At 40.7% G+C, this 17,745-nt stretch overlaps 1 protein-coding gene across 4 annotated transcripts in view; it reads left to right on the top strand.

The window, feature by feature from the left end:
* The window catches only part of FBXO16 (F-box protein 16), a 78,700-nt gene that overhangs the window by 1,389 nt on the left and 59,566 nt on the right, over positions 1 to 17,745 (top strand). The window lies entirely within an intron of this gene.

Raw genomic sequence — 17,745 nt, 5'->3', positions numbered from 1 at the left:
CCCCGGGGGATTATGGTCTTTTGGTCTTTTTTTCCTATTTTAAAGTGGAAACAGATCTGGATGGAAAAACTGCAGCAATTCTGCTACGTATGAACAGCGCCTTAACCCCGTAAGCCGTGGCGGATACGCTGCGTAATAGCAAACATGGCTTCCACACCGGGCACCGCAGGAAATTATGGGCGAAAAACGGCACCAAATTGTGGCGCAGTTTTTCGCCCGGAATGTCCACTGCTAGCCAGGCGGCCTCCTAGTATGATGTTTCATCCCATGTGACCGCTGCGGCCTGTGATTGGCTGCAGCCTTTGATTGGCCTGTGAGTGGCTGCAGCCTTTGATTGGCCTGTGATTGGCTGCAGCCTTTGATTGGCCTGTGATTGGCTGCAGCCTGTGATTGGCCTGTGATTGGCTGCAGCCTGTGATTGGCCTGTGATTGGCTGCAGCCTGTGATTGGCCTGTGATTGGCTGCAGCCTTTGATTGGCCTGTGATTGGCTGCAACCTGTGATTGGCCTGTGATTAGCTACAGCCTTTGATTGGCCTGTGATTGGCTGCAGCCTTTGATTGGCCTGTGATTGGCTGCAGCCTGTGATTGGCCTGTGATTGGCTGCAGCCTTTGATTGGCCTGTGATTGGCTGCAACCTGTGATTGGCCTGTGATTGGCTGCAGCCTGTGATTGGCCTGTGATTGGCTGCAGCCTGTGATTGGCCTGTGATTGGCTGCAGCCTGTGATTGGCCTGTGATTGGCTACAGCCTTTGATTGGCCTGTGATTGGCTGCAGCCTTTGATTGGCCTGTGATTGGCTGCAGCCTGTGATTGGCCTGTGATAGCCTGTGATTGGCCTGTGATTGGCTGCAGCCTGTGATTGGCCTGTGATTGGCTGCAGCCTGTGATTGGCCTGTGATTGGCTGCAGCCTTTGATTGGCCTGTGATTGGCTGCAGCCTTTGATTGGCCTGTGATTGGCTGCAGCCTGTGATTGGCCTGTGATTGGCTGCAGCCTGTGATTGGCCTGTGATTGGCTGCAGCCTGTGATTGGCCTGTGATTGGCTGCAGCCTTTGATTGGCCTGTGATTGGCTGCAACCTGTGATTGGCCTGTGATTGGCTGCAGCCTGTGATTGGCCTGTGATTAGCTACAGCCTTTGATTGGCCTGTGATTGGCTGCAGCCTTTGATTGGCCTGTGATTGGCTGCAGCCTGTGATTGGCTGCAGCCTTTGATTGGCCTGTGATTGGCTGCAACCTGTGATTGGCCTGTGATTGGCTGCAGCCTGTGATTGGCCTGTGATTGGCTGCAGCCTGTGATTGGCCTGTGATTGGCTGCAGCCTGTGATTGGCCTGTGATTGGCTACAGCCTTTGATTGGCCTGTGATTGGCTGCAGCCTTTGATTGGCCTGTGATTGGCTGCAGCCTGTGATTGGCCTGTGATAGCCTGTGATTGGCCTGTGATTGGCTGCAGCCTGTGATTGGCCTGTGATTTGCTGCAGCCTGTGATTGGCCTGTGATTGGCTGCAGCCTGTGATTGGCCTGTGATTGGCTGCAGCCTGTGATTAGCCTGTGATTGGCTGCAGCCTGTGATTGGCCTGTGATTGGCTGCAGCCTGTGATTGGCTGCAGCCTGTGATTGGCTGCAGCGGTCACATGGGTTGAAACATCATCCCAGGATGCCGCGCCGGAGGGAGGAACACAGACTTCTGGGTAAGTATGAGATTGTTTTAAACCTCAATGACCAAGTACATGTTTACGTGTTTTTTTTTTGACATCGCTGTATAAGGTCTTGTTTTTTGACGGAAAAAGTTGTATTATTTTAATAGCCCCGTTTTGGGGTACATCGAATTGATTGACTAACTTTTTTGGTGGGGAACTGGAAAAAAACCCTTCAATTTTGCTACACTTTTTTGCGTCTTAGATTGACACCGTTTACCGCGTGGTATAAATAACACGATAACTTTATTCAGCGGGTCGTTGCGTCCGCGGTGATACTCCATGTATATCGTTTTTTATGTTTTACTGCTTTTACACACTGGTTTTTTTCGAAACTATTTGTTTTTGTGTCGCATTATTTTAAGAGCCATGACTTTTTTCCGGTAACGGAGCTGTATTTGGGCTTTTTTTGTTTTGCGGGACGACTTGTAGTTTTTATTGGAGTACAGACGACTTTTTCTCGCTTTTTCTCCCAAAAATTTTTAAGGCAGGATTCACAGAAAACCGCAATTCTGGCGTTTGTTTTTTATTTTATTTTTTACTGCGTTCACCGCGCGGGTTAAATAATGTAATCGTTCTATAGTCGGGGTTGCTACGGACGCGGCGATGCCAAATACGTGTGACTTTTTTTCCACAATAAAACATTGTAAGGGGAAAAAGTGGGTTTTTCACAGTTTTTTTTACTTGGGATTTTTCTTCATTTATTGTAAATTTTAATAACCCCTTAACGACCGGCGTACAGTGTTTTTACGGCGCCCGCTCAGGGTAGTTTTTCTGAAGCACCGCCTTGTCATCACGGCGGCAGTTCAGAATATATTTTCCCGAATCGGGCGCTCTGCTCCTGAACCCCCGCAGCCTCGGGCTTCCGGGCGACGGTCGGACACCAATAGCAGTGGTCTCCTGGTAATGTTTAACCCCTCAGATGCAGTGGTCAATAGCGACTGCCGCATCTCCGTGATTTTAGAGGGAGGGGGCTCCCTCTCTCACACCATCAGCACTCTGCGTTGCGATCGCGGGGTGCCGATAGTTTTTATGGCAGCCGGGGGGCTGACAGCGGCCCCCAGGTCTGCCTTTAGTAAATTCCTGTTAGGTTCAGTGTTACCGTTTCCCTGGTCAGAAGGGCAGGACACAACCTATTAACAAGGGGAACGGTAACACCGTATTGTCAATTTATTCATACATTTCCAGGAGGAATAGCAGAGGAACGGCACAGTTCTGGGAAGTTAATCCTGAATTATTTTTTTTTGCAGTATTTACTAACACAAGAGAGGAGTCACGGCCGCTAAGCTTCCTCTCGCCCAATCACATGAGGGAGCTCCCTTACTCCACCTACATGAATGCACACAAGACGAGGGACCCTCTCATTGCATCTCATTGGTCATTGGGGGGTGTGAACTTACTAATTTGCGTACTGCGAGCCACTGCTAGCACCCACTAAATTGTATATGTTGTAATATTGGCTCTCTGATGTAGAGCAATGCACAGAACAGCGCCACCTAGTGGAACGCTGCAGTATTATTTTGGAAATGCAAAGAGTTTCTTTACTGACCACAAGGGGGCATAAATAACGTATTACAAATGGAAGATGAGGGAACAGACCTTCTGAGGTGCCTCATGTTCCCACGCTGCATTGATCTGAGAATCCACAGCATGCACTCAAATCCACACTTTTTTTTTCTGCTGCTTGTGGTTTTGTAAATCCCTGTTAATATTCATTGCACTCTCTGAAAATCTGCAACAAATACTCCACGAATGAATGTGGCCTAAAGGACGAGGCCCCCTACAGCTCGGAAGACTCAGGATAGACCAATGAGATCAGATCGTGGGGGTCTGACTTCACTTCAGTGGGAATGAGCTGCAGTACCAGGCACAGCCACCATCAAACGTATGGCGCTGTTCCTGGTAAGCAATAAGTCTAAGTCCACACATAGCGGAGACACTGCAGAATTTTCATCCGGAATTTTGGTGCAGAAATTCTGCAAGATAAATTTACATGCTGCAGAGTTAGAATCCGCACTGTAGGTCAACTTCTGCATGTGTTTTCTGCAAATTTCTACACGGAAATTCCTGACAGAAATTGATGGTGGTGCCAGGACTCGCACCCTCACTTATCCTAAGTATAGGACATCAATGTAATCCCAGAAAATGGAAATAATTCTGAAAAGTTGTTAATATTTTTTGTGTTGTAATTTTAAAATTATCAGAGTGCGGTCAGTGAATAGGAACATCTACAAGCTGAAAACCTGTCCTGACCTGATACAGCTCACAGCTGAGTGTTTGTTACAGTTGTATCCAGTCTAGACAATCATCTGTGGATTCCTGACTGCTACATTTTACCTTCACTGATACATTGTAACAAACTATCAGTATTTAATGGGAGGCTACTGCAGGGGAGATCATACGAGTCATAATAGCGGGCAGGAGTTGCTCTATGACATATGGTTTTAGACAAAGTAGGGGGCCTAGGTTAAAAGTGGGGCCCGTTCACGTCTTCCATCAGACCTTTCTGTCATGGAAACTCATGAATGTAAACCAAACGAAAACCATAGCTTCCATTTGCATTACCATTGATTTGAATGGTAATGTTTCCGTTGCAAATTGTTTCCGTTCCATAAGGTTTCTGTTTTTTTGGCGGAAACAATAGCGCAGTCGACTGCACACCATAACCACACATTAACTGAATAATACCCCCATACTGTTACTGAATAATACCCCCACACCATAACCACATAGTGACTGAATAATACCAATATACTGTTACTGAATAATACCTCCATACCCTAACCACATACTGACTGAATAATAACCCCATACTGTTACTGAATAATAGCACCACATCATAAACACATAGTGACTGAATAATACCGCCATACTGTTACTGAATAATACCACCACACCATAACCACAAAGTGACTGAATAATACCAATATACTGTTACTGAATAATACCTCCATACCCTAACCACATACTGACTGAATAATAACCCCATACTGTTAGTGAATAATAGCACCACATCATAAACACATAGTGACTGAATAATACCCCCATACTGTTACTGAATAATACCACCACACCATAACCACATAGTGACTGAATAATACCCCCATACTGCTACTGAATAATACCACCACACCATAACCACATAGTGACTGAATAATACTCCCATACTGTTACTGAATAATACCACCACACCATAACCACATAGTGACTGAATAATACCCCCATACTGTTACTGAATAATACCTCCACACCATAACGACATAGTGAATGACTAATACCCCCATACAGTTACTGAATAATACCTACACAACATAACCACATAGTGACTGAATAATACCCACATACTGTTACTGAATAATACCTCCCCACCATAACCACATAGTGACTGAATAATACCCCCATACTGTTACTGAATAATACCGCCACACCATAACCACATAGTAACTGAATAATACCCCCATACAGTTACTGAATAATACCTCCATACCCTAACCACATAGTGACAGACTAATACCTCCATACTGTTACTGAATAATACCTCCACACCATAACCACATAGTGACTGAATAATACCCCCATACTGTTACTGAATAATAGCACCACAGCATAACCACATAGTGACTGAATAATACCCCCATACTGTTACTGAATAATACCACCACACCATAACCACACATTAACTGAATAATAACCCCCATACTGTTACTGAATAATACCGCCACACCATAACCACATAGTGACTGAATAATACCCCCATACTGTTACTGAATAATACCTCCACACCATAACCACATAGTGACTGAATAATACCCCCATACTGTTACTGAATAATACCGCCACACCATAACCACATAGTGACTGAATAATACCCCCATACTGTTACTAAATAATACCTCCACACCATAACCACATAGTGACTGAATAATACCCCCATACTGTTACTGAATAATACCACCACACCATAACCACATAGTGACTGAATAATACCACCATACTGTTACTGAATAATACCCCCATACTGTTACTGAATAATACCGCCACACCATAACCACATAGTGACTGAATAATACCACCATACTGTTACTGAATAATACCCCCATACTGTTACTGAATAATACTGCCACATCATAACCACATAGTGACTGAATAATACCCCCATACTGTTACTGAAGAATACCGCCACACCATAACCACATAGTGACTGAATAATACCCCCATACTGTTACTGAATAATACCCCCATACTGTTACTGAATAATACCACCACACCATAACCACATAGTGACTGAATAATACCCCCATACTGTTACTGAATAATACCCCCATACTGTTACTGAATAATACCGCCACACCATAACCACATAGTGACTGAATAATACCCCCATACTGTTACTGAATAATACCCCCATACTGTTACTGAATAATACCGCCACATCATAAACACATAGTGACTGAATAATACCCCCATACTGTTACTGAATAATACCTCCACACCATAACCACATAGTGACAGAATAATACCCCCATACTGTTACTGAATAATACCCCCATACTGTTACTGAATAATACCGCCACACCATAATCACATAGTGACTGAATAATACCCCCATACTGTTACTGAATAATACTGCCACATCATAACCACATAGTGACTGAATAATACCCCCATACTGTTACTGAATAATACCACCACACCATAACCACATAGTGACTGAATAATACCCCCATACTGTTACTGAATAATACCGCCACACCATAATCACATAGTGACTGAATAATACCCCCATACTGTTACTGAATAATACCTCCACACCATAACCACATAGTGACTGAATAATACTCCCATACAGTTACTGAATAATACCGCCACATCATAAACACATAGTGACTGAATAATACCCCCATACTGTTACTGAATAATACCACCACACCATAACCACATAGTAACTGAATAATACCCCCATACTGTTACTGAATAATACCTCCACACCATAACCACATAGTGACAGAATAATACCCTCGTACTGTTACTGAATAATACCGCCACACCATAACCACATAGTGACTGAATAATACCCCCATACTGTTACTGAATAATACCACCACACCATAACCACATAGTGACTGAATAATACCCCCATACTGTTACTGAATAATACCGCCACACCATAACCACATAGTGACTGAATAATACCCCCATACTGTTACTGAATAATACCTCCACACCATAACCACATAGTGACTGAATAATACCCCCATACTGTTACTGAATAATACTGCCACATCATAAACACATAGTGACTGAATAATACCCCCATACTGTTACTGAATAATACCTCCACACCATAACCACATAGTGACGGAATAATACCCCCATACTGTTACTGAATAATACCTCCACACCATAACCACATAGTAACTGAATAATACCCCCATACTGTTACTGAATAATACCGCCACATCATAAACACATAGTGACTGAATAATACCCCCATACTGTTACTGAATAATACCTCCACACCATAACCACATAGTGACGGAATAATACCGCCACACCATAACCACATAGTGACTGAATAATACCCCCATACTGTTACTGAATAATACCACCACACCATAACCACATAGTGACTGAATAATACCCCCATACTGTTACTGAATAATACCGCCACACCATAACCACATAGTGACTGAATAATACCCCCATACTGTTACTGAATAATACCTCCACACCATAACCACATAGTGACTGAATAATACCCCCATACTGTTACTGAATAATACTGCCACATCATAAACACATAGTGACTGAATAATACCCCCATACTGTTACTGAATAATACCTCCACACCATAACCACATAGTGACGGAATAATACCCCCGTACTGTTACTGAATAATACCGCCACACCATAACCACATAGTGACTGAATAATGCCCCCATACTGTTACTGAATAATACCGCCACACCATAACCACATAGTGACTGAATAATACCACCATACTGTTACTGAATAATAGCACCACAGCATAACCACATAGTGACTGAATAATACCCCCATACTGTTACTGAATAATACCGCCACACTATAATCACATAGTGACTGAATAATACCCCCATACTGTTACTGAATAATACCTCCACACCATAACCACATAGTGACTGAATAATACCCCCATACTGTTACTGAATAATAGCACCACAGCATAACCACATAGTGACTGAATAATACCCCCATACTGTTACTGAATAATACCACCACACCATAACCACATAGTGACTGAATAATACCTCCATACTGTTACTGAATAATACCACCACACCATAACCACATAGTGACTGACTAATACCCCCATACTGTTACTGAATAATACCACCACACCATAACCACATAGTGACTGAATAATACCCCCATACTGTTACTGAATAATACTGCCACACCATAACCACATAGTGACTGAATAATACCTCCATACTGTTACTGAATAATACCTCCACACCATAACCACATAGTGACTGAATAATACCCCCATACTGTTACTGAATAATACTGCCACACCATAACCACATAGTGACTGAATAATAACCCCATACTGTTACTGAATAATACCTCCACACCATAACCACATAGTGACTGAATAATACCCCCATACTGTTACTGAATAATACCTCCACACCATAACCACATAGTGACTGAATAATACCCCCATACTGTTACTGAATAATACCTCCACACCATAACCACATAGTGACTGAATAATAACCCCATACTGTTACTGAATAATACCTCCACACCATAATCACATAGTGACTGAATAATACCTCCATACTGTTACTGAATAATACCGCCACACCATAATCACATAGTGACTGAATAATACCACCATACTGTTACTGAATAATAGCACCACAGCATAACCACATAGTGACTGAATAATACCCCCACACTGTTACTGAATAATAGCACCACAGCATAACCACATAGTGACTGAATAATACCCCCACACTGTTACTGAATAATAGCACCACAGCATAACCACATAGTGACTGAATAATACCCCCATACTGTTACTGAATAATACCGCCACACCATAACCACACAGTGACTGAATAATACCCCCATACTGTTACTGAATAATACCTCCACACCATAACCACATAGTGACTGAATAATACCCGCATACTGTTACTGAATAATACCACCACACCATAACCACAGTGACTGAATAATACCCCCATACTGTTACTGAATAATACCTCCACACCATAACCACATAGTGACTGAATAATACCCCCATACTGTTACTTAATAATACCTCCACACCATAACCCCATACTGTTACTGAATAATACCGCCACACCATAACCACATAGTGACTGAATAATAACCCCATACTGTTACTGAATAATACCACCACACCATAACCACATAGTGACTGAATAATAACCCCATACTGTTACTGAATAATACCACCACACTATAATTACATAGTGACTGAATAATACCCCCCATACTGTTACTGAATAATACTGCCACATCATAACCACATAATGACTGAATAATACCACCATACTGTTACTGAATAATACTGCCACACCATAACCACATAGTGACTGAATAATACCCCCATACTGTTACTGAATAATACCTCCACACCATAACCACATAGTGACTGAACAATATCCCCATACTGTTACTGAATAATACCTCCACAACATAACCACATAGTAACTGAATAATACCCCCATACTGTTACTGAATAATACCGCCACACCATAACCACATAGTGACTGAATAACACCCCCATACTGTTACTGAATAATACCCTATACTGTTACTGAATAATACCACCACACCATAACTACATAGTGACTGAATAATACCCCCATACTGTTACTGAATAATACCTCCACACCATAACCACATAGTGACTGAATAATACCACCACACCATAACCACATAGTGACTGAATAATACCCCATACTGTTACTGAATAATATCCCCATACAGTTACTGAATAATACCAACACACCATAACCACACAGTGACTGAATAATACCCCCATACTGTTACTGAATAATACCACCACACCATAACCACATAGTGACTGAATAATACCCCCATACTGTTACTGAATAATACCACCACACCATAACCACATAGTGACTGAATAATACCACCATACTTTTACTGAATAATACCTCCACACCCTAACCACATAGTGACTGAATAATACCCCCATACTGTTACTGAATAATACCTCCACACTATAGCCACATAGTGACTGAATAATACCCCCATACTGTTACTGAATAATACTGCCACATCATAACCACATAGTGACTGAATAATACACCCATACTGCTACTGAATAATACCTCCACACCATAACCACATAGTAACTGAATAATATCCCCATACAGTTACTGAATAATACCACCACACCATAACCACATAGTGACTGAATAACACCCCCATACTGTTACTGAATAATACCACCACACCATAACCACATAGTAACTGAATAATATCCCCATACAGTTACTGAATAATACCTCCACACCATAACCACATAGTGACTGAATAATACCCCCATACAGTTACTGAATAATACCAACACACCATAACCACACAGTGACTGAATAATACCCCCATACTGTTACTGAATAATACCAACACACCATAACCACACAGTGACTGAATAATACCCCCATACTGTTACTGAATAATACCACCACACCATAACCACACAGTGACTGAATAATACCCCCATGCTGTTACTGAATAATACCTCCACACTATAGCCACATAGTGACTGAATAATACCCCCATACTGTTACTGAATAATACTGCCACATCATAACCACATAGTGACTGAATAATACCACCATACTGTTACTCAATAATACTGCCACACCATAACCACATAGTGACTGAATAATACCCCCATACTGTTACTGAATAATACCACCACACCATAACCACATAGTGACTGAATAATACCCCCATACTGTTACTGAATAATACCTCCACACCATAACCACATAGTGACTGAATAATACCACCATACTGTTACTGAATAATACCACCACGCCATAACCACATAGTGACTGAATAATACCCCCATACTGTTATTGAATAATACCGCCACACTATAATCACATAGTGACTGAATAATACCCCCATACTGTTACTGAATAATACCACCACACCATAACCACATAGTGACTGAATAATACCTCCATACTGTTACTGAATAATACCACCACACCATAACCACATAGTGACTGAATAATACCCCCATACTGTTACTGAATAATACCGCCACACCATAACCACATAGTGACTGAATAATACCTCCATACTGTTACTGAATAATACCTCCACACCATAACCACATAGTGACTGAATAATACCCCCATACTGTTACTGAATAATACTGCCACACCATAACCACATAGTGACTGAATAATACCCCCATACTGTTACTGAATAATACTGCCACACCATAACCACATAGTGACTGAATAATAACCCCATACTGTTACTGAATAATACCTCCACACCATAACCACATAGTGACTGAATAATACCCCCATACTGTTACTGAATAATACCTCCACACCATAACCACATAGTGACTGAATAATAACCCCATACTGTTACTGAATAATACCTCCACACCATAATCACATAGTGACTGAATAATAACCCCATACTGTTACTGAATAATACCTCCACACCATAATCACATAGTGACTGAATAATACCTCCATACTGTTACTGAATAATACCGCCACACCATAATCACATAGTGACTGAATAATACCACCATACTGTTACTGAATAATAGCACCACAGCATAACCACATAGTGACTGAATAATACCCCCACACTGTTACTGAATAATAGCACCACAGCATAACCACATAGTGACTGAATAATACCCCCACACTGTTACTGAATAATAGCACCACAGCATAACCACATAGTGACTGAATAATACCCCCATACTGTTACTGAATAATACCACCACACCATAACCACACAGTGACTGAATAATACCACCATACTGTTACTGAATAATACCTCCACACCATAACCACATAGTGACTGAATAATACCACCATACTGTTACTGAATAATACCCCTACACCATAATCACATAGTGACTGAATAATACCCCCATACTGTTACTGAATAATACCACCACACCATAACCACATAGTGACTGAATAATACCTCCATACTGTTACTGAATAATACCTCCACACCATAACCACATAGTGACTGAATAATACCTCCATACTGTTACTGAATAATACCTCCACACCATAACCACACATTAACTGAATAATACCACCATACTGTTACTGAATAATACCACCACGCCATAACCACATAGTGACTGAATAATACCCCCATACTGTTATTGAATAATACCGCCACACTATAATCACATAGTGACTGAATAATACCCCATACTGTTACTGAATAATACCACCATACTGTTACTGAATAATACCTCCACACCATAACCACATAGTGACTGAATAATACCCCCATACTGTTACTGAATAATACCACCACACCATAACCACATAGTGACTGAATAATACCACCATACTGTTACTGAATAATACCTCCACTATAACCACATAGTGACTGAATAATACCACCATACAGTTACTGTATAATACCTCCACACCATAACCACATAGTGACTGAATAATACCTCCATACTGTTACTGAATAATACCTCCACACCATAACCACACATTAACTGAATAATACCCCCATACTGTTACTGAATAATACCGCCACACCATAACCACATAGTGACTGAATAATACCATCATTTCAGTTACTGAATAATACCACCACACCATAACCACATAGTGACTGAATAATACCCCCATACTGTTACTGAATAATACCTCCACACCATAACTACACAGTGACTGAATAATACCCCCATACTGTTACTGAATAATACCTCCACACCATAACCACATAGTGACTGAATAATATCCCCATACTGTTACTGAATAATACCTCCACACCATAACCACACAGTGACTGAATAATACCCCCATACTGTTACTGAATAATACCACCACACCATAACCACACAGTGACTGAATAATACCCCCATACTGTTACTGAATAATACCTCCACACCATGACCACATAGTGACTGAATAATACCCCCATACTGTTACTGAATAATACCGCCACACCATAACCACATAGTGACTGAATAATACCCCCATACTGTTACTGAATAATACCCCCGTACTGTTACTGAATAATGCCTCCATACCCTAACCACATAGTGACTGAATAATACCCCCATACTGTTACTGAATAATACCTCCATACCCTAACCACATATTGACTGAATAATACCCCCATACTGTTACTGAATAATACCACCACACCATAACCACATAGTGACTGAATAATACCCCCATACTGTTACTGAATAATACCTCCACACTATAGCCACATAGTGACTGAATAATACCCCCATACTGTTACTGAATAATACTGCCACATCATAACCACATAGTGACTGAATAATACCCCCATACTGCTACTGAATAATACCTCCACACCATAACCACATAGTAACTGAATAATATCCCCATACAGTTACTGAATAATACCACCACACCATAACCACATAGTGACTGAATAATACCCCCATACTGCTACTGAATAATACCTCCACACCATAACCACATAGTAACTGAATAATATCCCCATACTGTTACTGAATAATACCACCACACCATAACCACATAGTAACTGAATAATATCCCCATACAGTTACTGAATAATACCTCCACACCATAACCACATAGTGACTGAATAATACCCCCGTACTGTTACTGAATAATACCTCCACACCATAACCAAATAGTGACCGAATAATACCCCCATACTGTTACTGAATAATACCGCCACACCATAACCATATAGTGACTGAATAATACCCCCATACTGTTACTGAATATTAGCACCACACCATAACCACATAGTGACTGAATAATACCCCCGTACTGTTACTGAATAATACCAACACACCATAACCACACAGTGACTGAATAATACCCCCGTACTGTTACTGAATAATACCACCACACCATAACCACATAGTGACTGAATAATATCCCCATACAGTTACTGAATAATACCAACACACCATAACCACACAGTGACTGAATAATACCCCCATACTGTTACAGAATAATACCTCCACACCATAACCACACAGTGACTGAATAATACCCCCGTACTGTTACTGTTACTGAATAATACCTCCACACCATAACCACATAGTGACTGAATAATATCCCCATACAGTTACTGAATAATACCAGCACACCATAACCACACAGTGACTGAATAATACCCCCATACTGTTACTGAATAATACCAACACACCATAACCACACAGTGACTGAATAATACCCCCATACTGTTACTGAATAATACCACCACACCATAACCACATAGTGACTGAATAATACCCCCATACTGTTACTGAATAATACCACCACACCATAACCACATAGTGACTGAATAATACCCCCATACTGTTACTGAATAATACCCCCATACTGTTACTGAATAATACCTCCACACCATAACCACATAGTGACTGAATAATACCCCCATACTGTTACTGAATAATACCACCACACCATAACCACATAGTGACTGAATAATACCCCCATGCTGTTACTGAATAATACCTCCACACTATAGCCACATAGTGACTGAATAATACCCCCATACTGTTACTGAATAATACTGCCACATCATAACCACATAGTGACTGAATAATACCACCATACTGTTACTGAATAATACTGCCACACCATAACCACATAGTGACTGAATAATACCACCATACTGTTACTGAATAATAGCACCACAGCATAACCACATAGTGACTGAATAATACCCCCATACTGTTACTGAATAATACCGCCACACTATAATCACATAGTGACTGAATAATACCCCCATACTGTGACTGAATAATACCTCCACACCATAACCACATAGTGACTGAATAATACCCCCATACTGTTACTGAATAATAGCACCACAGCATAACCACATAGTGACTGAATAATACCCCCATACTGTTACTGAATAATACCACCACACCATAACCACTTAGTGACTGAATAATACCTCCATACTGTTACTGAATAATACCACCACACCATAACCACATAGTGACTGAATAATACCCCCATACTGTTACTGAATAATACTGCCACACCATAACCACATAGTGACTGAATAATACCTCCATACTGTTACTGAATAATACCGCCACACCATAACCACATAGTGACTGAATAATAACCCCATACTGTTACTGAATAATACCTCCACACCATAACCACATAGTGACTGAATAATACCCCCATACTGTTACTGAATAATACTGCCACACCATAACCACATAGTGACTGAATAATACCCCCATACTGTTACTGAATAATACCGCCACACCATAACCACATAGTGACTGAATAATACCCCCATACTGTTACTGAATAATACCGCCACACCATAACCACATAGTGACTGAATAATACCATCATACAGTTACTGAATAATACCACCACACCATAACCACATAGTGACTGACTAATACCCCCATACTGTTACTGACTAATACCTCCACACCATAACTACATAGTGACTGAATAATACCGCCATACTGTTACTGAATAATACCTCCACACCATAACCACATAGTGACTGAATAATACCCCCATACTGTTACTGAATAATACCGCCACACCATAACCACATAGTGACTGCATAATACCCCCGTACTGTTACTGAATAATACCTCCACACCATAACCACATAGTGACTGAATAATACCCCCATACTGTTACTGAATAATACTGCCACACCATAACCACATAGTGACTGAATAATACCCCCATACTGTTACTGAATAATACTGCCACACCATAACCACATAGTGACTGAATAATAACCCCATACTGTTACTGAATAATACCTCCACACCATAACCACATAGTGACTGAACAATATCCCCATACTGATACTGAATAATACCACCACACCATAACCACATAGAGACTGAATAATACCCCATACTGTTACTGAATAATACCGCCACACCATAACCACATAGTGACTGAATAATACCACCATACTGTTACTGAATAATACCGCCACACCATAACCACATAGTGACGGAATAATACCACCATACTGTTACTGAATTATACCACCACACCATAACCACATAGTGACTGAATAATACCCCCCATACTGTTACTAAATAATATCCCCATACAGTTACTGAATAATACCAACACACCATAACCACACAGTGACTGAATAATACCCCCATACTGTTACTGAATAAAACCACCACACCATAACCACATAGTGACTGAATAATACCCCCATACTGTTACTGAATAATACTGCCACATCATAACCACATAGTGACTGAATAATACCCCCATACTGTTACTGAATAATACCGCCACACCATAACCACATAGTGACTGAATAATATCCCCATACAGTTACTGAATAATATCCCCATACTGTTACTGAATAATACCTCCATACCCTAACCACATAGTGACTGAATAATACCCCCATACTGTTACTGTATAATACCTCCACACCATAACCACATAGTAACTGAATAATACCCCCATACTGTTACTGAATAATACTGCCACACCATAACCACATAGTGACTGAATAATAACACCATACTGTTGCTGAATAATACCACCACACCATAGCCACATAGTGACTGAATAATACCCCCATACAGTTACTGAATAATACCAACACACCATAACCACACAGTGACTGAATAATACCCCCATACTGTTACTGAATAATACCACCACACCATAACCACATAGTGACTGAATAATACCCCCATACTGCTACTGAATAATACCACCACACCATAACCACATAGTGACTGAATAATACCCCCATACTGTTACTGAATAATACCTCCACACCATAACCACATAGTGACTGAATAATACCCCCATACTGTTACTGAATAATACCTCCACACTTTAGCCACATAGTGACTGAATAACACCCCCATACTGTTACTGAATAATACCCAACCATAACCACATAGTGACTGAATAATACCACCATACTGTTACTGAATAATACCACCACATAGTGACTGAATAATACCCCCATACTGCTACTGAATAATACCACCACACCATAACCACATAGTGACTGAATAATACCCCCATACTGTTACTGAATAATACCTCCACACCATAACCACATAGTGACTGAATAATACCCCCATACTGTTACTGAATAATACCTCCACACTTTAGCCACATAGTGACTGAATAATACCCCATACTGTTACTGAATAATACCGCCACACCATAACCACATAGTGACTGAATAATACCACCATACTGTTACTGAATAATACCGCCACACCATAACCACATAGAGACTGAATAATACCCCCATACTGTTACTGAATAATACCGCCACACCATAACCACATAGTGACGGAATAATACCACCATACTGTTACTGAATAATACCACCACACTATAACCACATAGTGACTGAATAATACCCCCCATACTGTTACTGAATAATACCAACACACCATAACCACATAGTGACTGAATAATACCCCCATACTGTTACTGAATAATACTGCCACATCATAACCACATAGTGACTGAATAATACCCCCATAATTCTACTGAATAATACCACCACACCATAAACACACAGTGACTGAATAATACCCCCATAGTGTTACTGAATAATACCGCCACTCCATAACCACTTAGTGACTGAATAAAAAACACTATACAAAGACCAATATTACCACCATATAGCGACCATATAGTGGTAGATAACAGTTATACACAGGAGCTCTGCAGACCATATAAGTGATTACAGCACATTTATATCTAGTGACTCACAGGTGATGTTTTCTCTGATTCGAATCGTTCAC

Source organism: Rhinoderma darwinii, chromosome 4 (assembly GCF_050947455.1).
Source record: "Rhinoderma darwinii isolate aRhiDar2 chromosome 4, aRhiDar2.hap1, whole genome shotgun sequence".
In the NCBI taxonomy this organism is placed as follows: domain Eukaryota; kingdom Metazoa; phylum Chordata; class Amphibia; order Anura; family Rhinodermatidae; genus Rhinoderma; species Rhinoderma darwinii.
This window is presented reverse-complemented; position numbering and strand designations above follow the sequence as displayed.